This window comes from Podarcis liolepis, assembly GCF_965112155.1.
Source record: "Podarcis liolepis genome assembly, chromosome: 9".
NCBI lineage: Eukaryota > Metazoa > Chordata > Lepidosauria > Squamata > Lacertidae > Podarcis > Podarcis liolepis.
In genome coordinates, this window is record NC_139564.1 from 19,101,917 (window position 1) to 19,125,357 (window position 23,441).

Genomic DNA, 23,441 nt, shown 5'->3' on the forward strand with positions numbered 1-23,441 from the left:
ATAGTAGCTAGTCTTGGTAGAATTGGAAGTAGCAAAAAGAAAAGTTGTTTCTGCAAAGCACAGTGTTGAACTCGGATAATTCAGTCTGAAGCCCTTGTGGGATGTATTTGCTTCTGTCTATTAAAATATCTCTCTGTTGACAGCTGTTGCTGGATTCTGTTTCTGCTTATTAGAATCAGCCACCAAACACACACACACACACACAAAGTGCATTTGAGTTTCATTTGATATAGTGGTTGTGCTGGCAATTACTGGCATAAATCTGATCATACACAGGTATTGCAGGGTCGCTGTAGGAGCCAAGTTGTTGTTTAATACATCAGGACAGAAAAGGCTAAGTTTAAATTAGAACAATTCTAGGTACAGTATATTTTTCATGGTACAGTGTATATACTATCTGTCCGCCAGTGACTATGCTGCAAATGCAATATGGTTTGGTTTGGTTTTTAATTCAAGGCTATCATAAATCATGTGTAATAAAGAGACCTGATGCTTAAAGGATTAAGTTTATCTCCTCTCAGTACTACATCTGGCTGCTTTAGTAACAAACATATGCTGAACTATTCAGAGGAATGGCATGATGATAATTTTAAGGCCATCTCAATATCTGAAACCTTTTCTCCATTGTTCTCTATATTACTTGTATAAACTAATATAATACTCTGAATGTATTTCCTATCTAGAGGCATCTGGCAAGGAGTCTCCAGGTGCTCCATTTTTATCTCCAATGAACAGCTGGGTGAAATTCTATTATTTATTTTTATTCTGCTCTTCAGCAAAAACAAAAAACAAACAAACTCCCAGAGCAGCAAATTCCATATCCTTCCCCCCACTACCCAACTGTCAGTGTATATTGACAGGCCCCAGTATACATAATAAGCATGCTGCAATATAACCAGAACAAATGTTGCATTATTTGAAGTATTTCTTTTTGCCACAGCCAAGCAGGAAGTTCTAGTGTGCGATTGCCATTGAAAGGAATGGAGCTGTGCTAGCATTTGCCATTAAGTTTTAACACTTCAGTTCTCCCTTAGGGGGAGTGAAAAGGCTACAATCTCCTCTCCAGTAGCCTGCTTGTTTGCTCAGTTTTGCTCAACCTTGGTTTGGCTTAGCTGTAGGTCTCAACGAGGTCAGTGTAAGCATCCAAGGCTTTAAAAGAGGATCAGAGAAATTCAAGGAGAAGAAGGCTATGGACACCTACTAGCCACAAGGTCTGTGTTTTACCTCCACTGTAAGAGGCAGCATGCACCTGAATATCGGTGGCTGGAAATCGCAGGTGGGCAGAGTGCTCTTGCACTCAGGTCCTGCTTGCGGGGGCTTCCCACAGGTATCTGGTTGGCCACTGTGAGAACAGGAGGCTCAATAAGCACTTAGCAGGAATCAACATTCTTTTGCTCCTGTGCCATTCTGAGCAAAGCTTGGCTTAGTGTATCATCAAAACCTAAGCTCGTGGTTTAGCTCTCTACAGACTAATCATTGTCTGCAACCATGGAAACCCAGCCAGATGGACGGGGTATAAATAAAAGAAATATTATTATATATGTTTGTCCTATGGTGTATGGCTCATGACTGTGAGCCTGGGTGTGGATTACACACTGGGCTAAGATATCTCTTAGCAATATACTTTCTCAGACCCCATATTCTCACAAATTCATGCTAAGGCTTGGCTGGCTTGGTGTGACGTGTGAACCAGGACAGATTTGCCATGGCAGCCAGTCTGATAATTGGTGAATACTGCCGGTGCTCCTTCCTTCACATTTTTAACAATCTATCAGTGGAGAGGGAATTTCTGTTTGTTGCATGCCAGCTGCATTTACTAGTGTATAATACATCTTAGAAGAGAAAATGAAGATGGTACCTACAATTCAAATTCTGAAATAGCTGTCTGGAAACAATCTATAAAAGTTGCCAGTGTTCTGTCACACCTTTGTATGACCAAGAAACAGAAGCCAGACTAGAACTATGCAGGTAGCATCAGGCTTTATTCTTCGAGTGGCTTATTAGCGGAAAGTATAAGCTTTGACAGGGACGTGGGTGGCGCTGTGGGTTAAACCACAGAGCCTAGGACATGCCGATCAGAAGGTTGGTGCTTTGAATCCCCATGACGGGCTGAGCTCCTGTTGCTCAGTCCCTGCTCCTGCCAACCTAGCAGTTTGAAAGCACGTCAAAGTGCAAGTAGATAAATAGGTAAACGGCGTTTCCGTGCGCTGCTCTGGTTCGCCAGAAGTGGCTTAGTCATGCTGGCCACATGACACGGAAGCTGTACGCCGGCTCCCTTGGCAAATAAAGCGAGATGAGCACCACAACCCCAGAGTCGGCCACGACTGGACCTAATGGTCAGGGGTCCCTTTACCTTTACCTTTATAAGCTTTGACATTCATACTGGTGGTTGACTCCCCCCCCCCCTATGTAAGTAAATTGTTGCCATTTACTCCGATAGGGGGGAAGTAAAATGATGCACTGTTGTAATGAGGGCAAAACATTCACCCCAACACTCAGTGTCCAGATGCTCCCAGTATGGTAGGTTTAGTCGAGCAGGGGTTCCATGTGCAGACCATTCAGAAATACCCTGCAGCTTCCTTACCCTGGCACCTTGCAGTACATGCATCCTTTCTGCATACATACCACACCTGTTCAAATGATGGGCATTTTGCATTAATGCATTGGGCCATTAGGTTTCTTGTTTGCGATTGCATTGGTGCGACAGTTTAATGTCCTTTCTCTAAGAACTTGTGTGCTGGCACAGCAAGTCTTAAAATGGGCTACAGGCTATGGGATTTTACAGGCTGTTGAGTTTGACACAAACCTACAGCCAAAACAAATATTTTCAACCTCTGCCTGGGCTCCTATTGCAATATACAGATCAATGTGGGATTTGAAGTCATCGTAAGCTATTGAAGGGTAGTGGGAGTGTGTAAACACTTACAAATCCTTCTCCCCACCATTGAAGAAGGAAAGCCATTTGGCAGGGATGCAAAGCTTTCACCCATTAGAGTTTTAACAGCTGCTGAAGGTTTGTTTCACCGTGAAGAAAATAATTGGTTGCAAATTTATATAATTAGCAGAGCATTTTTTTTAAAAAAATGGTGTGCCTAATTAAACTTTTAATAACACTTGCATCACATAGCTACTGTTGAAGCAAGTGAGCTAGATAATGGTTGTCGGGGTTTGTTAAAAAAAGTTAATATTTTTTTATTAAAGTTTTTCATAATACAAGAAAGAAGAAGAAAAAGGAAAAGAGAGAGAAGAAGAAAATGAAAGGAAGAGGAAAAAAACAAAGGGAAAATGAACATTAGAGATGGAGAAAATGAGCTTCTAATTTTCCATTTGCCGGTTACATTAAGAGAAAGATTATTTAAGACATACAGTCCATGTTAATATCCGTATTCTTTGCTTTCTGTTAAACCATATTTGTCTTCAGCCTGTGTGTCTCAGAATCATTCATTTATTCTTACAACGAAAAGTCCAAGAGGGATTCCCAAATTGCTGTCAGTTGATCTGTGCCTATTTGCTTAATCACCAACATCATTTTGCTCTTTTAAAAATGTGGACCTAAGTTTAAGATGTTGCCTTTAATTGCAATAACACATATGTGGAACTGTTCTGTTAATGACAAATAAATTGACCTAAGTAAAACCTGTGCCTTTTCTGAAGGAAAACGCTTCTAGAGCTGATTGTTTTTAACAAGTTGCCTGTTGCAGATGAGTTTGGGGGATGACCCTGCTATATTTCAATGCCTTTAAATGTGACAGTGGAGTAAATTCTGAAAAGAGGCGACACTAATTACGAAGACTGTAAGTTTAACTTCCTAATTTTTCAGAATTTAATGGGAATTTCAGTTTAATTCCGCTGAAGGGTGCCTGAACTGACATTCGGTATAATGAATCACCCCTCAGGGCAATAATTATTGAGTTTGGGGGGAAAGGCAGGTATTAACACTGATCTTAACTGGGCAAATGTAAGCACGCCGTTTGTTTCTTCAACATCTGTTGAATGACCTTCAGGAAACGATGAGGTGGGCTTGGATTTTGGCTGGAAGGTTGTGCAAATCATGCTAATAATTACCCCTTGAAAGAAGTTTGTGTTTCACTGTTGCATCAATAAACATATGCTTCATAATAAAACAGACCTTGGTGATTATAGACTGAGTTTCATCCAGAGGTTAACAGTCATTTAAGCTTCACGGTGTTGCTGTAAACTTTTACACCATATTGCATAGAGAGGTGCCTTGTTAGTGGAACTGATGCGGGATTGGGATTAGGGAAACATGTGGCCTTCCTTGTGTTCCCTTGTGGATGTTGCATACTTAGGAAATGGTGTGACAGGATGAGTCTTTGTGGTGTCTGCTTTGTGAGTCTCTGTTGATATTCTTAGGGTGTCTAACTGTCAGAATCTGCCAGGGCTGGAACTAGGAGGCCCCTGACTTCTGCATTTGCTGTTCCTTGAAGAATGCCATTTGAAGCTACAGGATTGTGAGCAATGTATCGCTGCGCTCCAGCATGGCTCCATCCCCATGCAAAGGGATTGCTATATAATAATAGAATAATAATTTATTATTTATACCCCGCCCATCTGGCTGAGCTTCCCCAGCCACTCTGGGCGGTTCCCAATACAGCATTAAATATTAAAAACTTCCCTAAACAGGGCTGCCTTCAGATGTCTTTTAAAAATAAGATAGCTGCTTATTTCCTTGACATCTGATGGGCGGGCGCCACTACCGAGAAGGCCCTCTGTCTGGTTCCCTGTAACCTCACTTCTCGCAGTGAGGGAAGCGCCAGAAGGCCCTCGGTGCTGGATCTCAGTGTCCGGGCTGAACGATGGTGGTGGAGATGCTCCTTCAGGTATACAGGACCGAGGCCGTTTAGGGCTTTAAAGGTCAGCACCAACAGTTTGAATTGTGCTCGGATCTCTCAGGACCGGTGTTATGTGGTCCCAGTTGCCACTCCCAGTCACCAGTCTAGCTGCCACATTCTGGATTAATTGCAGTTTCTGGATCACCTTCAAAGGTAGCCCCACGTAGAGCACATTGCAGTACAGTGGTACCTCAGGTTAAGTACTTAATTCGTTCCAGAGGTCCATTCTTAACCTGAAACTGTTCTTAACCTGAAGCACCACTTTAGCTAATGGGGCCTCCTGCTGCTGCCGCGCCGCCGGAGCCCGATTTCTGTTCTTATCCTGAAGCAAAGTTCTTAACCTGAAGCACTATTTCTGGGTTAGTGGAGTGTGTAACCTGACGTGTATGTGACTTGAAGCGTATGTAACCCGAGGTACCACTGTAGTACAAGCGGGATTGCTGCATTCCTGTTTCAGTGTCCTTCAGATAATTTCATTTCAAACCTTGGTCGTCACTTGGCTTGGAAGATTTGAACAGTGACTGGCCCATTTCATCATAAATATAGTGTGATGGCATGGAAGCACACCACAGGGAAACAGTATGGATGGGGAAACCTTTGGCCCTGCACATGGTGCTGGACTGCAACTCCCAATTCCTGATCATTGACATACTGAAACTGAGGAATGGGGGGAGGGAGGATTTTCTACCATTCTGTAGCAGTAACACTGTTGTTTGAAGAGCTTGAATTTGATATCCTACCTTTCACTCCCTTTAAGGAGTCTCAAAGCGGCTAGCATTCTCCTTTCCCTTCCTCCCCCACAACAAACACTCTGTGAGGTGAGTGAGGCTGAGAGACTTCAAAGAAGTGTGACTGGCCCAAGGTCACCCAGCAGCTGCATATGGAGGAGCGGAGACGCGAACCTGGTTCCCCAGATTACGAGACTACTGCTCTTAACCACTACACCACACTGGCTCTCCACCACACTGTTGTTGTTGCTGTTCCATCAATGTGCAGAGCTGCTTGAGCAAAAATAACAGCTTTCTGCCCCAAGGAACTTACTAACTTCATAGGCCGATGGTACATGATGCAACAACCTTAATTAAACTAAGCAGGGCTGGTTGTTGTCAATACTTGATTGGGACACTGTCTGGAAACTTGGCGGTATAGAGAATTATTGTATACGAAATTAATATTCCAAATACATTTTAAACAATATTGTAATCAAAATACGCATTCAGACATGGTAGTATTTTATAATTCCACATTTAATGGAAATTTGAGTACAATAAGTGCTAGCCTGCATAAGAATTAAATGAGGCCATGGAATGGTGGCGTTTTAGTGGGACTTATTTAGCAAAGTTGTAGGCCACCTTTTGTTCGCTGAACGTATGTAGTATATCCAGTGTATAGATCAAATTCGAAATCCCTTTTTGCAGATTGGATTCTGAGGACTCCATAGAATGCAGAGCAACAATTCATAAGTAAACCCCTGGCTGCAAATGTCTCTTCATTGTCCTTTAAAGCTCTGGGAAGTGGGGTGGAAGGCAGAGAGAAATGTTTACACTACATGATTTAGGGTGGGTCAATTAAATGTGCAGTACTGATGAATAACTCAATCAGAGCTATATTACCTCTACAATTACCAGAGGGTATAGAAAACACTTATTTTTCCTCGTCGTTATGTATATGAATACCTGGGCCTTTTTTTCAGCCAGAGGTCACTGGAGCTCAGCTTCAGCACCTCTCAGGTGGGCACCATTGTCATTCAAAGAGAACAAGGGGAAAGTTAATGGTGAGCTCCGCCATCTCTTTTTCTAGAAAAATAACAGTGATGTGTGGGTGTATACACACACACACACACACACACACACACAGTCTATGCCAGGCTTCCTCAGCCTCGGCCCTCTAGATGTTTTTGGCCTACAACTCCCATTATCCCTAGCTAGCAAGACCAGTGGTCAGGGATGATGGGAACTGTAGTCTCAAAACATCTGGAGGGCCAAGGTTGAGGAAGCCTGGTCTATGAGTTAGTAAAAAGATGTTGTGAATGTATTTAGTACTTTGTTTTAAAAACCACACTAGGAATTTTGTGCAAATATTTTTGAATGTTTTACTTTAATTGAGAAGGGATTCATTTTTTTCCCATCTTAGAAATGTTTTGTATAGTATTTGGGGCTGTGTCCACTACTGATGGAAGGCTCTCTTATCCAGCAATGGTTCCCATTAGCAGAAACAGGGAAGTAAAAATTGCCTGCCTAGCCCAGATTTACTCCAGAAGGTTGGGGACACTTTGAAACTGCATGATAGGTGGTATAAGGGATTTCAGGCAAAAAAAGGGGATTTGCAAAAAAACCCACCTTCCCTCTCCTCCAGCGAATTGAAGAGTCCTCCATCAGTGGAGACAGAACTGGATATAACCTTATGTGTTTTCCTTTTATTTAAATAGTCTAAAATCACTTTCAGCTAGCTCTAGGTGCAATCAAGAAAGAGAGAGGACTGAGAATCAGAGAAGCAAGAGGAAAATCAGGGAAGTATGTTATGCCACTGAAGCGTAGCTGAAACCTCCAATCTCTGCATAAAAGTAGCCCCATCCCAAAGTAATGCAGCAGCAACAGCCTTTGTGCTCTGCATGAAATGGTGGCCTCGGACTGTGTTTACTGACCCCTCCCTCTTTTCTTTGTTAATTGGCACCTCAGATTCTGTACTAATTAGTGAGGTTGCAGGGGGCAGGTGGTGCCATTCTGTTTTGATAATCCTTGTCAGCAGCATCTGTATAATCTCTTTGTTTAATGAAAAGTAATGTGTAATAAGGGCTCATGAACTTTGACGGGTTATTGCTGTTGTTTTTGTACTATTTAGGAGTTTTGCTGGTTAAGCACCCGTTCTGCAATCGCTGAGTATACTAAACATTCTGTCGCTGTCTGGAAATAACCACTCATTAAAGCTTATCCAAATATACGGCATTTATTTTTAGGAAGGTCTCTGCATTCAATGCTGAGAACTCTTCAAATGAATTCCTGCAATTAAGCTACCCAAGATTACAAAAAGAATACAACAATATGAATCTAGAAGGCATAGGTGCCAACTCCCTGGGAACCTGGGTGTCCGAGCACCCACAATATTCCCCATGAAGGGGCAGGGCACCCACAAATTTTGGTGCTAGGGCCATGCACACTGCATGGCACCTGTGACCCTGAGCATCCACAGTTGCACGGCCAAGTTGGTACTCTTGCTAGAAGGCATAGGAGCATAAGGAGCTGTCTCCTATCAAGCCCGACCATTAGTCCATCTTGTTTTTTCTCAGTAGTGAATGTCTATTATTGAATGGTGTAAAAAAAAAAAATCTTCATTTTGCATAACCAGTGTTAAAAGTGCAATGTAGCCATACTCTGTGGGAAATTATTAGCTTAGACAATTCAGTTGTGTTTTGGCGTGTTTCTAAATTGGGAACGTTGGCTGTAGTTGCAAGCAGCCTGCTAGTAATGAGAAAGGGAGCTCCTTGGCAATGTGACCTCTTTCTGACCACTTCAGACTAAACAGGCACAGGCACTGGACAGAGGAGCCTTTGGCCTAGAATTCTAAATGTTGCTGTTGTATATTTATTTATACCCCACCTTTTCCCATGACAGGGACTCAAGGTGGCTTACAGATAAAATAAGAACAGCTAAAAACATAGAAATATAATAATTTTAAAAACAATTAAACATTAATAGAATTGTGTGTTGTATGCTGGCACCCTTCTGTTTCAGAAGACAGTGGAGGAGTGATCCCTTTGAGGGTGATGTCAAATTATTGGAGAGTTACAGTGCCTGCTGTGGCTGTAGAAACCAATATGGGAGAGACATGTTTTGTTGCAGCTGGGGCAGATGAAGGCACCCAGTTTTGCTGCTACAAGTGCACCATGGCATTTATACTCTCATAGAATCATAGAATCATAGAGTTGGAAGTGACCACAAGGGCCATCGAGTCCAACCCCCTGCCAAGCAGGAAACACCATCAGAGCACTCCTGACATATGGTTGTCAAGCCTCTGCTTAAAGACCTCCAAAGGAGGAGACTCCACCACACTCCTTGGCAGCAAATTCCACTGTCGAACAGCTCTTACTGTCAGGAAGTTCTTCCTAATGTTTAGGTGGAATCTTCTTTTTTGTAGTTTGGATCCATTGCTCCGTGTCCGCTTCTCTGGAGCAGCAGAAAACAACCTTTTCCACTCCTCTATGTGACATCCTTTTATATATTTGAACATGGCTATCATATCACCCCTTAACCTCCTCTTCTCCAGGCTAAACATGCCCAGCTCCCTTAGCCGTTCCTCATAAGGCATCGTTTCCAGGCCTTTGACCATTTTGGTTGCCCTCCTCTGGACACGTTCCAGTTTGTCAGTGTCCTTCTTGAACTGTGGTGCCCAGAACTGGACACAATACTCCAGGTGAGGTCTGACCAGAGCAGAATACAGTGGCACTATTACTTCCCTTGATCTAGATGCTATACTCCTATTGATGCAGCCCAGAATTGCATTGGCTTTTTTAGTTGCCGCGTCACACTGTTGGCTCATGTCAAGTTTGTGGTCAACCAAGACTCCTAGATCATTTTCACATGTACTGCTCTCAAGCCAGGTGTCGCCCATCTTGTATTTGTGCCTCTCATTTTTTTTGCCCAAGTGCAATACTTTACTTTTCTCCATGTTAAAATTCATCTTGTTTGTTTTGGCCCAGTTCTCTAATCTGTCAAGGTCGTTTTGAAGTGTGATCCTGTCCTCTGGGGTGTTAGCCACCCCTCCCAGTTTGGTGTCATCTGCAAATTTGATCAGGATGCCCTTGAGTCCATCATCCAAGTCGCTGATAAAGATGTTGAATAAGACCGGGCCCAAGACAGAACCCTGTGGCACCCCACTAGTCACTCTTCTCCAGGATGAAGAGGAACCATTGATGAGCACCCTTTGGGTTCGGTCAGTCAGCCAGTTACAAATCCACTGAGTGGTAGCATAGTCACGACCACATTTTACCAGCTTCTTTACAAGAATATCATGGGGCACCTTGTCAAATGCCTTGCTGAAATCAAGGTAGGCTACATCCACTGCGTTCCCTTCATCTACCAGGCTTGTAATTCTGTCAAAAAACGAGATCAGGTTAGTCTGACATGACTTATTTTTCAGAAATCCATGCTGACTATTGGTGATCACAGCATTCCTTTCTAGGTGCTCACAGACTGTTTGCTTAATGATCTGCTCCAGAATCTTCCCTGGTATTGATGTCAGACTGACTGGACGGTAATTATTTGGGTCCTCTCTTTTCCCCTTTTTGAAAATAGGGACAACATTTGCCCTCTTCTCTTTATTCCTCCCAGTGGTCATTTCCCTGCTGCTCACTGCTGTGGATCCATGGATCCGTGACCTGATCCGTGGATCCGTGACCGTGGATCCGTGAGCATGGATCCGTGACCTGACTGTCTGTCTCCAGGCACTGCAGTTGTCTGCAAGGGATTCCCATACAGTGGGTTTAATGTTGTCAGCCTTCATGTCATGTTTGCAGAAATCTTTGTAATACAGAGTAGGTCTGCCAATAGGCCTAGTGCTCCCTGTATAGCATATCCTTGGGGATACCTCCATCTTCTGTTCGGTAGACATTACCTGTGACAGAAGTGTGACCATGCTGGGAATATGTACTTGGGAGAGCACATCTTTGTTTGAAACTCTGTCCTCCCATGTGATGCTCAAAATCTTCCTGACACAGCACATATAGAAGGCATTGAGGCATCGTTCCTGGTGGGTATAAGCTGCCCACAACACATTTCCATAAAGCAGCATGCTCAACACAGAAGCCAGGTAGACTTTTATCTTGGTGTTGATCATTAGCATCTCATTCTCCCATACCCTTTTGCAGAGGCAAGCCTTTGCTGTAGCTGCCTTGCCAATACACTAGTCCAGTTCAGCATCAATACAAAGGTTGCTGATTATGGTGGGAAGCCCAGGTAGGCAAAACTGTCTATCACCTCAAGCATGTGGTCACCAGTGCTGATGAGTGGCGTGCTGGTGACGTCCTATTGGTGTTTGTTAGGCTGATGGACAACACAGCTGATGAGTCTGTGTAGACCTTCCTCAGAGTGCAACTGCATCCCATGCAAACAAGATACCTTGGACAAAGACCCACTGCACTTTTCTCTTGGCACGGAGATTTGCCAACTTGAACATAGCACCGTTACTCCTTTAATGGAAGTACACAGTCAAGCTGAAGACATAGGAGAGCAACAGGGAGAGAAATATGCCACAGAGATTTGGAGCCAGAACACAGCCCTGTTTCACACCACTTTTGATAGGGAGAATCAAAAGTGAGAATGAACTGTCATACTGTCATGTTCTCATGGCAGGACAGGATCATCTCATGGAGCTTAGGTGGGCATCCTATCTTGTTGAGCAGTGTGAAGAGTCCTTTTCAGCTGATGAGGTCAAAGGCCTTCGTCAGGTCTATGAAGGCAATGTGTAAGGGGCGTCTCTGCTCTCAGCACTTCTTCAGCAGCTTGGCACAGTGAGAAAATCATGTTGACTGTTGACCTCTGAGCTCTAAAGCAGCATTGTGACTTGAGATAGCACTGTCAGCGAGTAACTGTAATCTCTTGATGAACTACATGGGCAAAGACTTTACCCACAGTACTCATCAGGGAGGTTCCATGGTAGTTGTTACAATCATGGCAGTCACCTTTGTACTTGGAGACGGTCACAGTGCTGGGGTCATTCATGTTTTGTGGCACGGATCCTTTTTCCCAATATTGCAATAGAAGGCTGTGCAGGTGTGTCATGAAGGAGGAACTGAATCTGGCTTTTCAGAACTTCTGTTGGGATTCCATTGCTCCCCATTTGCATTGATTTTCTCTTCCCACATAATGAAAGAGGAATTGCCTTTTCCTTACAGCTCGTAGTGGGGTTATGTGGCGAGATCTGCATAGGGACACTTTGTACTAAACATGCAGACTTACTTCCTTTTAACAGCAATTCCCCTGTGTTGCGAAGGCATCCTGTCAGGTCTACAAATCAGAATTTGCACCAACCTTACAAAGGAAGACTGCAAACCGCAGGGAAGTAAGTGCTTCCAGTGGTACTTCTAGCTGCATACCAGCCATGAGAACACATCCTATAAATCCTTGGAAGATATTCAGCTGGCAAAACTATTCTGTGGCATCAAGGCATAGGCATTCCTGACCTTTTATTCACCTTCCTGTCTCAAATGTATCACCGGGAGGATATCCTCCAAATTAGCACTGGCAAAAGATGCAGTCCTCAAAGGATTAGTGGCAGGATTAGTGATGGGATTTAAATTTCCTCATCTGACCTCCTTCTCCCTTCCATTTTAGATTCCTTCTGTGATAAATGGGAATCCAGTATATGATTGTGCAGCAAAGGTGCTAGAGTTAGGATGATGAGAAGGTGAGAACTGATGCTAAATGGGCTACTGAGGAGATTTAGAGCTATTTCATACACTGTGTAAAGGCAAATGAGGATTTACAACCAGGAGCAGGCAGTTCCAGCACCCTGGCAATTGTATCTGCACTGATACTTGCGCATGCTGCAATCATGCTTTACACTTCCAACTATATTTACATTTTAATGCATCCAGTAGCAACATTTTCTGAGTTGGTTTACCTTTTAAGTGTACACTCAGAAAGGTAATGTAGACCTTATATACTGGACATTTTCATCTTTGGAAAGCTACAGTCACAAAACCATTTCAAATTCCATAAAAGTAGCCCTGTTACTTTTGAACGTTGGTTACACATTACCTTTGTAGCTGTAAGCCAACTCCCAGCCACTATCCCCCAGTTTGATTCCATTGTGCTTGGAAAGCGGAGGTGCTATTCATGTGAGGTGGAAAATGAAACAAAATAAGGAAGTGGTATGTTGTTGTTTAGTCGTTTAGTCGTGTCCGACTCTTCGTGACCCCATGGACAAGAGCACGCCAGGCACTTCTGTCTTCCACTGCCTCCCGCAGTTTGGTCAAACTCATGCTGGTAGCTTCAAGAACACTATCCAACCATCTCGTCCTTTGTCGTCCCCTTCTCCTTGTGCCCTCAATCTTTCCCAACATCAGGCTCTTTTCCAGGAAGTCTTCTCTTCTCATGAGGTGGCCAAAGTATTGGAGCCTCCGCTTCACGATCTGTCCTTCCAGTGAGCACTCAGGGCTGATTTCCTTAAGAATGGATAGGTTTGATCTTCTTGCAGTCCATGGGACTCTCAAGAGTCTTCTCCAGCACCATAATTCAAAAGCATCAATTCAAAAGCAAAAGCATCAAGGAAGTGGTATGGGAGGATGTAATTCTGGGACACAGTTGCAGGCATAGGAGCACCAGGAGAGAATGGTTAAGAGCTGATTGGATTAGGTCAGTGGTCCAGCCTGTCCAGCATCCTGTTTTCACAGTGGCCAGATACTCATGTGAAGCCTATCCTCAAGACCTAGCACAAGAGCACTCCCTCTTCTTGCATTTTCCAGAAACTGGAAGCATTACTGCCTCCAACAGTGGAGGTGGTAGAACATAGCCATCAGGGTAAGTAGCCATTGATAGCCTTACCCTCCCATGAATTTGTCTAATCCTTTTTTAAAAAGCCATCTAAGATGATGTTGTGTTGTGCAAGAGAGCAGGTGACCTTGGAGAAGCTGAGGGTGGTATAAAGGTGAGGCCCTGGAGAACTTTAAAATGGAAGGGCAAGAAGTTTCAGCAAGTAGATCTTGTGATTATTTGTCACACTTTCATAATTAGAGTCTACTCTGCGCTGAATATGGCACTGCCTTGGTGATTCTTTAAAAGCATTATTTGGCATAATAGAATTGACCTGTTTTCATCCTAATTCGGAACTGACCTGTCAGGATCATATTACATCAAGAGGTATCGGAACCTGTGGCTCTCCAGATGTTATTGACTCCATGATAATATATCAGTTATGCCAAGGAAATGTTATTTCATTTGTGTGTGCACACCTCACCATTTTAACTATAAAGCTTTCTGATAATTAATTAGTATGGCAATTAAATAATGCATAGTGCAGTTATTTTTAATAACTCACAGATTGTGTTCCTGTGCATTTCCAAAACAGAGCAGAGCCGTTGCTAATTAAATCTCTGGAATCTAAAAAAGGAATCTTTTGAGATAATGCTGCTTCAGCTGGGTTGGACTGACAAGTTGCTAGCTAAGTATGCCTTGCTTTAATGTTAGAGGCTTTATGTTCATGTATTGTGTCAATTGCTTGCCTGAGTTGCTGCATGGTTCATTATACTGTGAAAGCTGTCAGGGGGCATTTCTGGATGTCCATGTGCAGTGAACCCTCGAACCTGAACTGGTCATCTGCTTGTTGCCTGTAGCAGTGACTTTATTCATTCTTAACACTGTTGGCAACCATTTGATTACTGAGAGAGAGAGAGAGAGAGAAAGAGAGAGAGAAATACCCTGTAATCTTGACTTGTTCAAGAGTGGCTGCTGTGGGCTTGCTTTTAAACTGCTTTCAGCTTTCCAAGTATGTTCCAGCTGAGCACCTTCATGGAATAAAGCTTTTTACTTAGGAGTCTTTACAAAATCCCACTGATCTCAGAATGAAAATGCATATAATGCTACCTTTCAGCTATGGGAGAAACGAGAGGGTGCTTTGAAACTATCATAAAGAGCTCTGGAATCTCATGCATCTTGATTCAGAAGTAGGGCCCATTTAAGTCCAGTGAGGTGTGTGAGAGTGTATGGCATGCAGTCTAAAGGTATGTGAATCTGTGGTTTAAAACAAATTAAATATTGATTAAATACTGGCAGAGTTCGCAGAGGGAAGGGTCACATCTCTCCCGCAGCATCATGGCTCTTACAGTGATGGGCCCCAAATGGGATGGCTTTAAAAGGGGATTACCTAAATCCATGGAGGATGTGGCTATCCATGACGACTGGCCATGTTCCAACTCTACTGTTCAAAAAAGTATGTTTCTGAATACCTGTTGCTTGGAATTGCAAGTGGGGGAAATATTCTAAACCAGGCTTCCTCAACCTTGGTCCTCCAGATGTTTTTGGCCTACAACTCCCATGATCCCTAGCTAGCAGGACCAGTCTTCAGGGATGATGGGAATTGTAGTCTCAAAACATCTGGAGGGCCGAGGTTGAGGAAACTGATAATCTAGCTATGCTGGGAGGAGGTTGTGATTGTGCAAGATTATATAACCTTGCAAGCAGGGAGATTAGAAAGCCAGTATTGTATTTACTTCAGGGGCTTCTTTTTAATAGATGGTTCCCTTGAATACTAAACAGGAAGGTACTTTAATTTAGCATCAGAATTGCTACAGCCGCGTTCTGTGCTGCTACATATCTTCCAAGTCCCCAATTTTACAACCTTCCTTTGTAAGCATAAAGAGAGTTTGCGTTTCAGTAACCCTAGCAGAGATTCCTTGGGCTTTACACAATCCTGAGGCTGCCCTTTAAACCTTGTACATGCACACAGCAGATAGGTTTCATGGGAGGGGGAAAGGCCATTCATGTTGGTAGTTTTCTAATTTGTGGGGCTGGGGGACTTCAGGAGCTACTATGTGAGTGTTAACAAGACTTCTATTCTCCTTCTCCCGGAGCATCAGACTACTGTGTGAGACTTTTATCCAGTTCCCTTCTTCCCACTCTTTACAGTAGCCAACCAAATGCTTGTGAAAACCCCACAAACAGCCTGAATTCAATAAGTCTTTCCTGCCATTGCTCCCTAGCAATTGGTATTCAGAGGTAGATTTCCATTGAACATGAAGGATTTATTTTCACTTTTAGGGATGAAAATTAAAAAGTATCAAACAATGCAGCCTTTCTTCATAGGAGAGTTGCTCCAACTCCTTGATTGTTTTGCTTGCCGTTTTCTGAGACTTTTTATACTCTGCAGTACTTTTTCTGAGGTGAAATGGACAAGCTATCGCAGAATACGTGAATGCAATTAAAAGCAGAAAAGAGAAAAAGGAAGTTAATCCTTGACTTGAGAAGGTGACAACTATGTAAGGGTTGTCTCTGTTTGCACCTGTGAAATGTTAGGGTGTGTATATATATGCATACACAAACATAGTTTCCCAATCTGGTGCTGCAGTGGTTTGTTCATGGCATCCTTCTTTGCTGCTACCTATAGAGAAAAGCTCAAATTCAGCTTTGTTCCATGGGAAGTGAAGCATGGTAGCCAAATGGGTTGCTGCATCCTTACAGGAGAATGTGTTGTTTCCAAACATTCCTTCCTATCCCAACACTAGAGCTGTAAAAACAAGAGGTGCACTCTCCAGGTCAGGAGCTGTTACTCCAATCCCAGCTCAGCAGGCAGAGCCTAAATCTATTTCTCTTGAATGTTCAAATTGTAAGGACTTAGCTGATGCAAAAACCACTTTGGGACATAACAGGATGCAGGGATTTACTGAACCTTGTTTTGACTCGTGTTCCATATTTTAAATATGTATACCTATTACAAACAGATTGTACACATGGCAGGCAGCTGCTGCCAAATTATATTCTGTGCATATTTGCCCTCTAATTAGAGAGTACAGCTGTTTATCTGTTTGTTTTCCCCGTATAAGGTGGCCTGCCTCTTGTGTGGGGCTTAAAAAAAACCACACGTTAATTTTTAGGGAGCGGAGACATTCACATCACACTTTTCTCAGTGGTTTGAACAAACATAAAGCATACAAACAGAACAAGCCAGTACCTTTTATTGAACCCATTAAAGTTAAAAATGTTGGAAGTGCAGGCTTTGGCGTCAGACTGAAATATCCTTCAGACCGGTTTCCTGTGAAGAAGAGTTTTGTATATGGTTTTTAAGACTGTGTGAGCTGCAATGGAGCCTTGTCTGAGTCTGGCTGCAGCAGCCTGGCATATTGAAAAAGATGACAGCTGGTTGTGGTGTAGTAGTTAGATGATTGGATTTGGACTGGGGAGACCAAGTTTCCGGTCTTTGCTCAGCCATGAAACCCACTGGCCAAACTTGGATCAGTAACTACCTATTCAGCCTAAACATCAGTTCCTTGGAGGAAAGGTGGGATATCAGTAAATAAAAGCTTACTCTTCCATACCCTCCAACATTTCTCTGATTAAAATGGGGACGTCCCATTCTATAATGGGGTCGCAGGTGGCACTGTGGGTTAAACCACAGAGCCAAGGACTTGCCTATCAGAAGGTTGGCGGTTCGAATCCCTGCGACGGGGTGAGCTCCCGTTGCTCGGTCGCTGCTCCTGCCAACCTAGCAGTTCAAAAGCACATCAAACTGCAAGTAGATAAATAGGTACCGCTCTGGCGGGAAGGTAAACAGTGTTTCTGTGCGCTGCTCTGGTTCGCCAGAAGTGGCTTAGTCATGCTGGCCACATGTCCCGGAAGCTGTACGCCGGCTCCCTCGGCCAATAAAGCGAGATGAGCGCCGCAACCCCAGAGTCGGCCACGAATGGACCTAATGGTCAGGGGTCCCTTTACCTTTATTCTATAATTATAGAATAATGATAATTATAATGATAATTTTACTATTTATACCCCACACATCTCACTGGGTTGTCCCAGCCACTCTAGGCAGCTTCCAACATATTTAAAAACATAATAAAACATTAAGCATTAAAACAAACTTCCCTATACAGGATTTCTTTCAGATAGCTTTCTTTCAGATAGCAGATAACGCCATACCCTCCAACATTTCTGCAATGAAAATAGGGGCATCCTAAGGAAAAGCAGGGCATTCCATGGTCAAATCAGAAACCGGGGCTGCTTCTCTAAATAAGGGAAAATAAGGACACTTGGAGGGTCTGCTCTTCCAGCATTAGAAAATGTAATAATGATGATGATAATGATGATGATAATTTATTATTATTTATGTGCCACCTATCTGACTGGGTTGCTCCAGCCACTCTGGGTGGCTTCCAGCAAAATGTAAAAACACCACAAAACATCAAACATTAAAAACTTCCCCATACAGAAGTCTTCTAAAATTTATATAGTTGTTTATCTGTTTGACTCTATCTGATGGAAGGATGTTCCACAGAGTGAATGCAAGAAGGAAGGCCCTTTGCCTGTTTCTCTGTAGCTTCACTTCTTGCAATGAGGGAACTGCCAGAAGGTGCCCAGAACTGGACTTCAGTATCCTGGCTTAACGATGGGGGTGGAGATGCTCCTTCAGGCATATAGGGCAGAGACCATTAGGACTTTAGAGGTCAGCAGCACCAAAACTTTGAATTGTGCTTAGAAACATACTGGAAGCCAGTGTTGATCCCTTTGGACTGGTGTTATATGGTGCTCATTTGTTTTATGTTTGTTTCACTTCTGTGAAACTAACATATGATTTATTATTTTGAATGATTAAGAGATTAAGATTGTGGTGAGATTAAGATTGTGATCTAAATGTACCTTAAATGGGAGTACATTGAACACAGTGGGTCTTACTGTTGAACAAACATACATAGGATTGCACCATGAAGTACTCCAAAACAATCAGCCAGGGTTCTCCATCTGTTTACTGAGGGCTCCTCCAAATGACTGACATATTCAGGATTCATCCCAATTCCTTCCAGTAGCACCTTAAAGACCAACTAAGTTAGTTCTTGGTATGAGCTTTCGTGTGCAAGCACACTTCTTCAGATACCTGTACCTGTGCAAGTTTCTTGGTGAGGTTGATGGACTTCCATTTCATGCGGCTCAATGTGGTGCCTTCCATAGTTCCAGTTACAGATAGGTAGCCGTGTTGGTCTGCCATAGTCAAAACAAAAAAATTCCTTCCAGTAGCACCTTAAAGACCAACTAAGTTAGTTCTTGGTATGAGCTTTCGTGTTCAAGCACACTTCTTCAGATACCACACGAAAGCTTGCACATGAAAGCTCATACCAAGAACTAACTTAGTTGGTCTTTAAGGTGCTACTGGAAGGAATTTTTTTGTTTTGACTATGGCAGACCAACACGGCTACCTATCTGTAACAGGATTCATCCCAGTTTGCTTGCACAAAGTTTGCAGGGTGGTTAGAATATGTCCGGTCCTTATCAAACATTCATTCTGATTTGTTTATGACAATGAACATGAAACCTGCATTCATCCTGATTTGCTTTAGGGATATTTTTGCATCTTCCTGTTAATAATTTGATGCATCCTCCTGTTACTAATTTTCTCATCCCTCGCTTTTTCTTGTCACTTTCCTATCTGCAAAAAGTCCATTTTTTACAGATTTAATCCACTTTAACTGAGCAAACCTAAAGTTCCTCCCTCAAAATAATGATAGTCTGCAGGCACCCTAACATTGTGAATATAAATAGTCACTGGTAAGAGTAGATTAACTTCTCTTTTTAAAAATCTTTAACCAGAACAGTTAGGTGGAATTTTGACAAAAAAGTGCAAATGCATTAAATTGGGAACTACTCCACGTTGAGTGATCTTGAGAATGCACCCTGACTGAAAAGAAATGATTTGCAGGTGTACTTACTGCTTGATATATATTTTCATAGACATACAGGATATAAAGGATTATCTATTTAATGCTGTATCATAGGTCAGGCCAATGAAGAGAGTGTTTGCATCACTGTTTATTTGAGCTTCACACTTTCTGTTAAGTCCTGTTTTCTCTGCACTGTGTCAGCCAGTGTGATGCTTTGTTCTCTGCATTTTTTTAAATGTTCTTTTCCTAGAAGGTTGTTTAAACAACTCATATAGGTCTGCACTCACCCAGGCTGAGGAAAATCCTGTACAAACTGGAAAGTGTTAGAAAGGGATTTAATGAGATTATCACGGGCTGTTCCTTCACAAAAACACACATGCATAAAACAATTTCCCCCCCCCAAAAAAAATTAAAATAAAATCCCATAAACCAAGCAGCTGCACTGTTTAACTGAGGACAGGTGACAGAATTTGAGGGAATAAAAAAAGCAGTGCAGTAGTTAAGAAGCAGAGTATTTAAAAGGGGGGAAAGGAAGGCTTTTCCTTTTGCAAGCGTTTAAAATCAATACCTAACCCAAAAAACCCCGAGTTGAATTCATATTTTATAGTAGAAAAGTGCTTCATGTTTCCCATCCTAGTATTCAAGTTGACATGGGTCTCTACACTTGTTTTGTAAAGAAACTCTCCTTGTAGTCTCAGGCACGTAATTGAGCTTGTGGTGCATTCCCATTCTATATTAGTTTAGGGCCATAAGTTTGACAAAGTACATACATTTCAACATTCTCTGTTTACCAGGGAGAGCCACTACTGTTGCTGTTATCATTAGAAGTATTTTGTTTTATTTTACAACTTCCTGGTAAATCACTCTCCTTCTCCCGCCCCCTAATTTTTGCCTGTTGGGGGAAAGCCTCATTATAAATTTGTTGCTGTGAGTTACTAGACTGGACAGTCTTAAGCAAACCATTCTGTGTTCACAGTGATGCATGTGGCTGTACATGCCTTGAAAGCATGTAAATGTGGAGTTGCCTGTATACAAATTAATAATAATAATAATAATAATAATAATAATAATAATAAATGTTGCTGGACCAACCCCCCAGCATCCCTGACCCTTGTCCATGCTGCCTGGGGCTAATGAGAACTCTCCCAACATGTGGAGAGCCACAGTTTCTTTGTCCCCTGATGTAAATGCATGCACATGGAATTCTAAAAGTATCATGCAGCGTATACACTCTGCTATTTCATGTGTATTGTGAGCTGTTGGTAACAACAGCAATCATGTTTTCTCTACTGTTAGGTCACCCTACTCCTCTGAGTCCTGAAAAATTCTAAGAGCACTCTGTTTACCCAAGTTTGGTTTCCTTTGGGAGAAGTCACTTGGAGGCTTATGTTGGCTGATAATAATTGTGAGCTTATTTTGAAATGTACAGGTTTGAATATAGGTGGAGGCAACAGACAGTGAAAGTCCACTATCAGATCTCTAGGGAGATAGCTAGAACCTGACACTTACACATCTCAAAATGTAGCTCTCTTGTGTCTCTGTCTAAACTGCAACCTTTTGTTCTTTCCACACACAAACACCTTGCCCTCCCTCCTTTTGGCGATCATCTTAGCTCTCCCGGAGACATGTTGCCTGAATATTACAAGCTATCAACAAGTCTTTTGTCAAGGGGTTGGTCTGGTATTGCCTCAGGGTAACCAACACTGATTGCCCTACTCACAGAACTTTGATAGGAAGCCTATAAACATACCTTTATCTCTTCCCCACCCCCTTCTTGGCTTTTAAAATTGTATAGGACAGGCTACTCTTGATAGAGCAGAACTTTCAGCATTGTGCGAGGAGGCCAGGAGTGCTTGGGCAGAGTGAAAAATAGGTATGTTATAAACTTATCCCTATTTTCATCTTTTAAAGGTTGGAAGGTGTGAAAGCTAGGTCTGGGCAGGGTCCCTGTGCTTTTAAATTATAGGAATGAGAAATTTGGCTGGTGTAGTTTTCCCATTAGTGCCACTTTAGTAACATAAGCTCTGCCTCCTGAAATTGTCACTGATAAACAATTGACAAAACAACAGGTGCTTTATTCTGCCTAGTTGCACAGGGCGATTCCAATATAATACGAGAAGAGAAGAAAACATAATGAGAAGGTGCCAGCACATGTACAAAGGAATTAGGTCTCCAAAGGCCTTTACCAATATATATACTCCATGAAACTTTTCAGTTCTGCATAACCATCATTAAACCTGTCAATACTTGGTTTCAGGTCAATGATTGTGGGAAGGCAAGAATTTCTGAATAGCAGTGACTGAATGCCGCCTCTTAGCATTGCAGTAAAGTTTTATACAGGTGCGCTCAAAAGTAAGTCCCAGTGAATTCAGTGGTGCTTACTTCCATTCTCACATGGGATTAAGCCTTAATTTTGTGTAAACATGCACTGGGTTGAAGTGTAAGAGTAAGCCTACATGAAAAGAGATTTTTACATACTCATTACGACTATTTAAGAGACTATTAAATATTGATATATTAACATGAGCCTAAGCGATGATAAAGTAATTCAAAACAATTGTTACACACGGACACATTTTTCATTGTCAAAGTGTTTTTCCCTTCTTTACTGAAATTGGTTGAGTTTTTGTTTCATACTTTAAATTAATGTTTACAAAACTGGTAAAAAGACGTGGATTTCTGATAGATGAATGAGATATTAACTCTTACTGGAACATTTGTAAGGCAATGCAAGATAGTGGCTTCTCGTTGTTTCTTTCTGGGCAGGAAGCAGAAGGGCCTTGGGGTGCAGGTGGTCTTTTACAACACTCCTTCCTCTTGAAGGTCATGCCTCAGGAAGAAAGAGGAAAGAACTAGAAGTAAACTACTGGCTGCACTGGTGTTGATTTCAGGAAATGTTTGTCTTCTTGTACCACGGTATCTGCTTCCTTGAGGAAGGACTTCTGGCAAGAGATGGGTTATGGGCTCTTGGATACCCCATAAGGAAAAAAAGGGCAGATTTTTGTTTACAACAGTTGCACATCACAGTGGTTGACAAGAATATGTTTGCTGAGTTCAGAAGAGCTTTAAATCCTATGGAGGAGCAAGGCAGAAGAACACCTGGTATGGGGGATAATAGTGTCTTCGATGCACAGGAAATTGAGGGAGTGCTCCAGAAACCTGCTGAAGAGCAGGAAACTACAAGGAGGAAGCAGCTGGAGAGAATGACTCATGATTTTAGTTGTCTCTATACTAATTCACAGAGTATGGGAAACTAGCAAGACAAATTTGAGCTCTTAATACAGGATGGCAAGCATGTCCTAATAGGGACGGAGATACAGGTCAATGAAGACAAGAACGAGTCGCCTTAAGAACAGCTTCTTCTCCAGAGCGATCTCGGCCCTGAATGGGAAGCCCGGACTTTGAAAGTCATCTAATCTCCCTTGCTGTATTATACGGTATTGTTTAAATTAGTGTTTTTATGGAGCAGCCAAGTAATTTCGTTGTCCCCGAAGGGGGCAATGACAATAAAGATATTATTATTGTTGTTGTTGTTGTTGTTATTATTATTATTATTATTATTATTATTATTATTATTATTATTATCATTATCATTATCATTATCATTATCATTATTAAAGGCCAAAGCTTATTAGAAATAGAAGCAAAGTGGTTAAAATTTTGGATATAGGCTAAGATGATTTGGGGCAAATCCACACCATGCATTTAAAGCACACATTGATCTCATATTTAAAGCATACAACTTCCCCCCAAAATAAACCTGGGAGCTGTAGTTTTCCCCTCACAGAGCTGCAATTCTCAGGATTTTTTAACAAACCACAGTTCCCAGGATTATTTGGTGAAAGCCATGTGCTTTAAATGTATGGTGTGGATGTGCCCTTAAAATGAATTCCCATCTCACTCAGTCTGGCTTTACCCCTTAGGGTTCTTGTTAGGATAAAATGGAATAACTCCCCACATATGCACCCTGAACAATTTGGAGGAAAGGTGGGGTGAAAATGTGAAGAAGTAAAGAAAATAATATAAATATAAGCAAGTCTTGCAAAATGCTTAAAGCAAACAAGAAGAACAAATATTGACAATTACCGACAGTGTTTTCTTTGAGGTATTGTTGCGTTCTTGAAATGTATATGGCTTGGTATTCTGCAGTCATTGCTGTAAATATTTACGCTAGAGTTAAGTTCTGCTGGGTTCAATTTTGCTTACTCCTGAGTAAGTGAGCATAGGTTTCC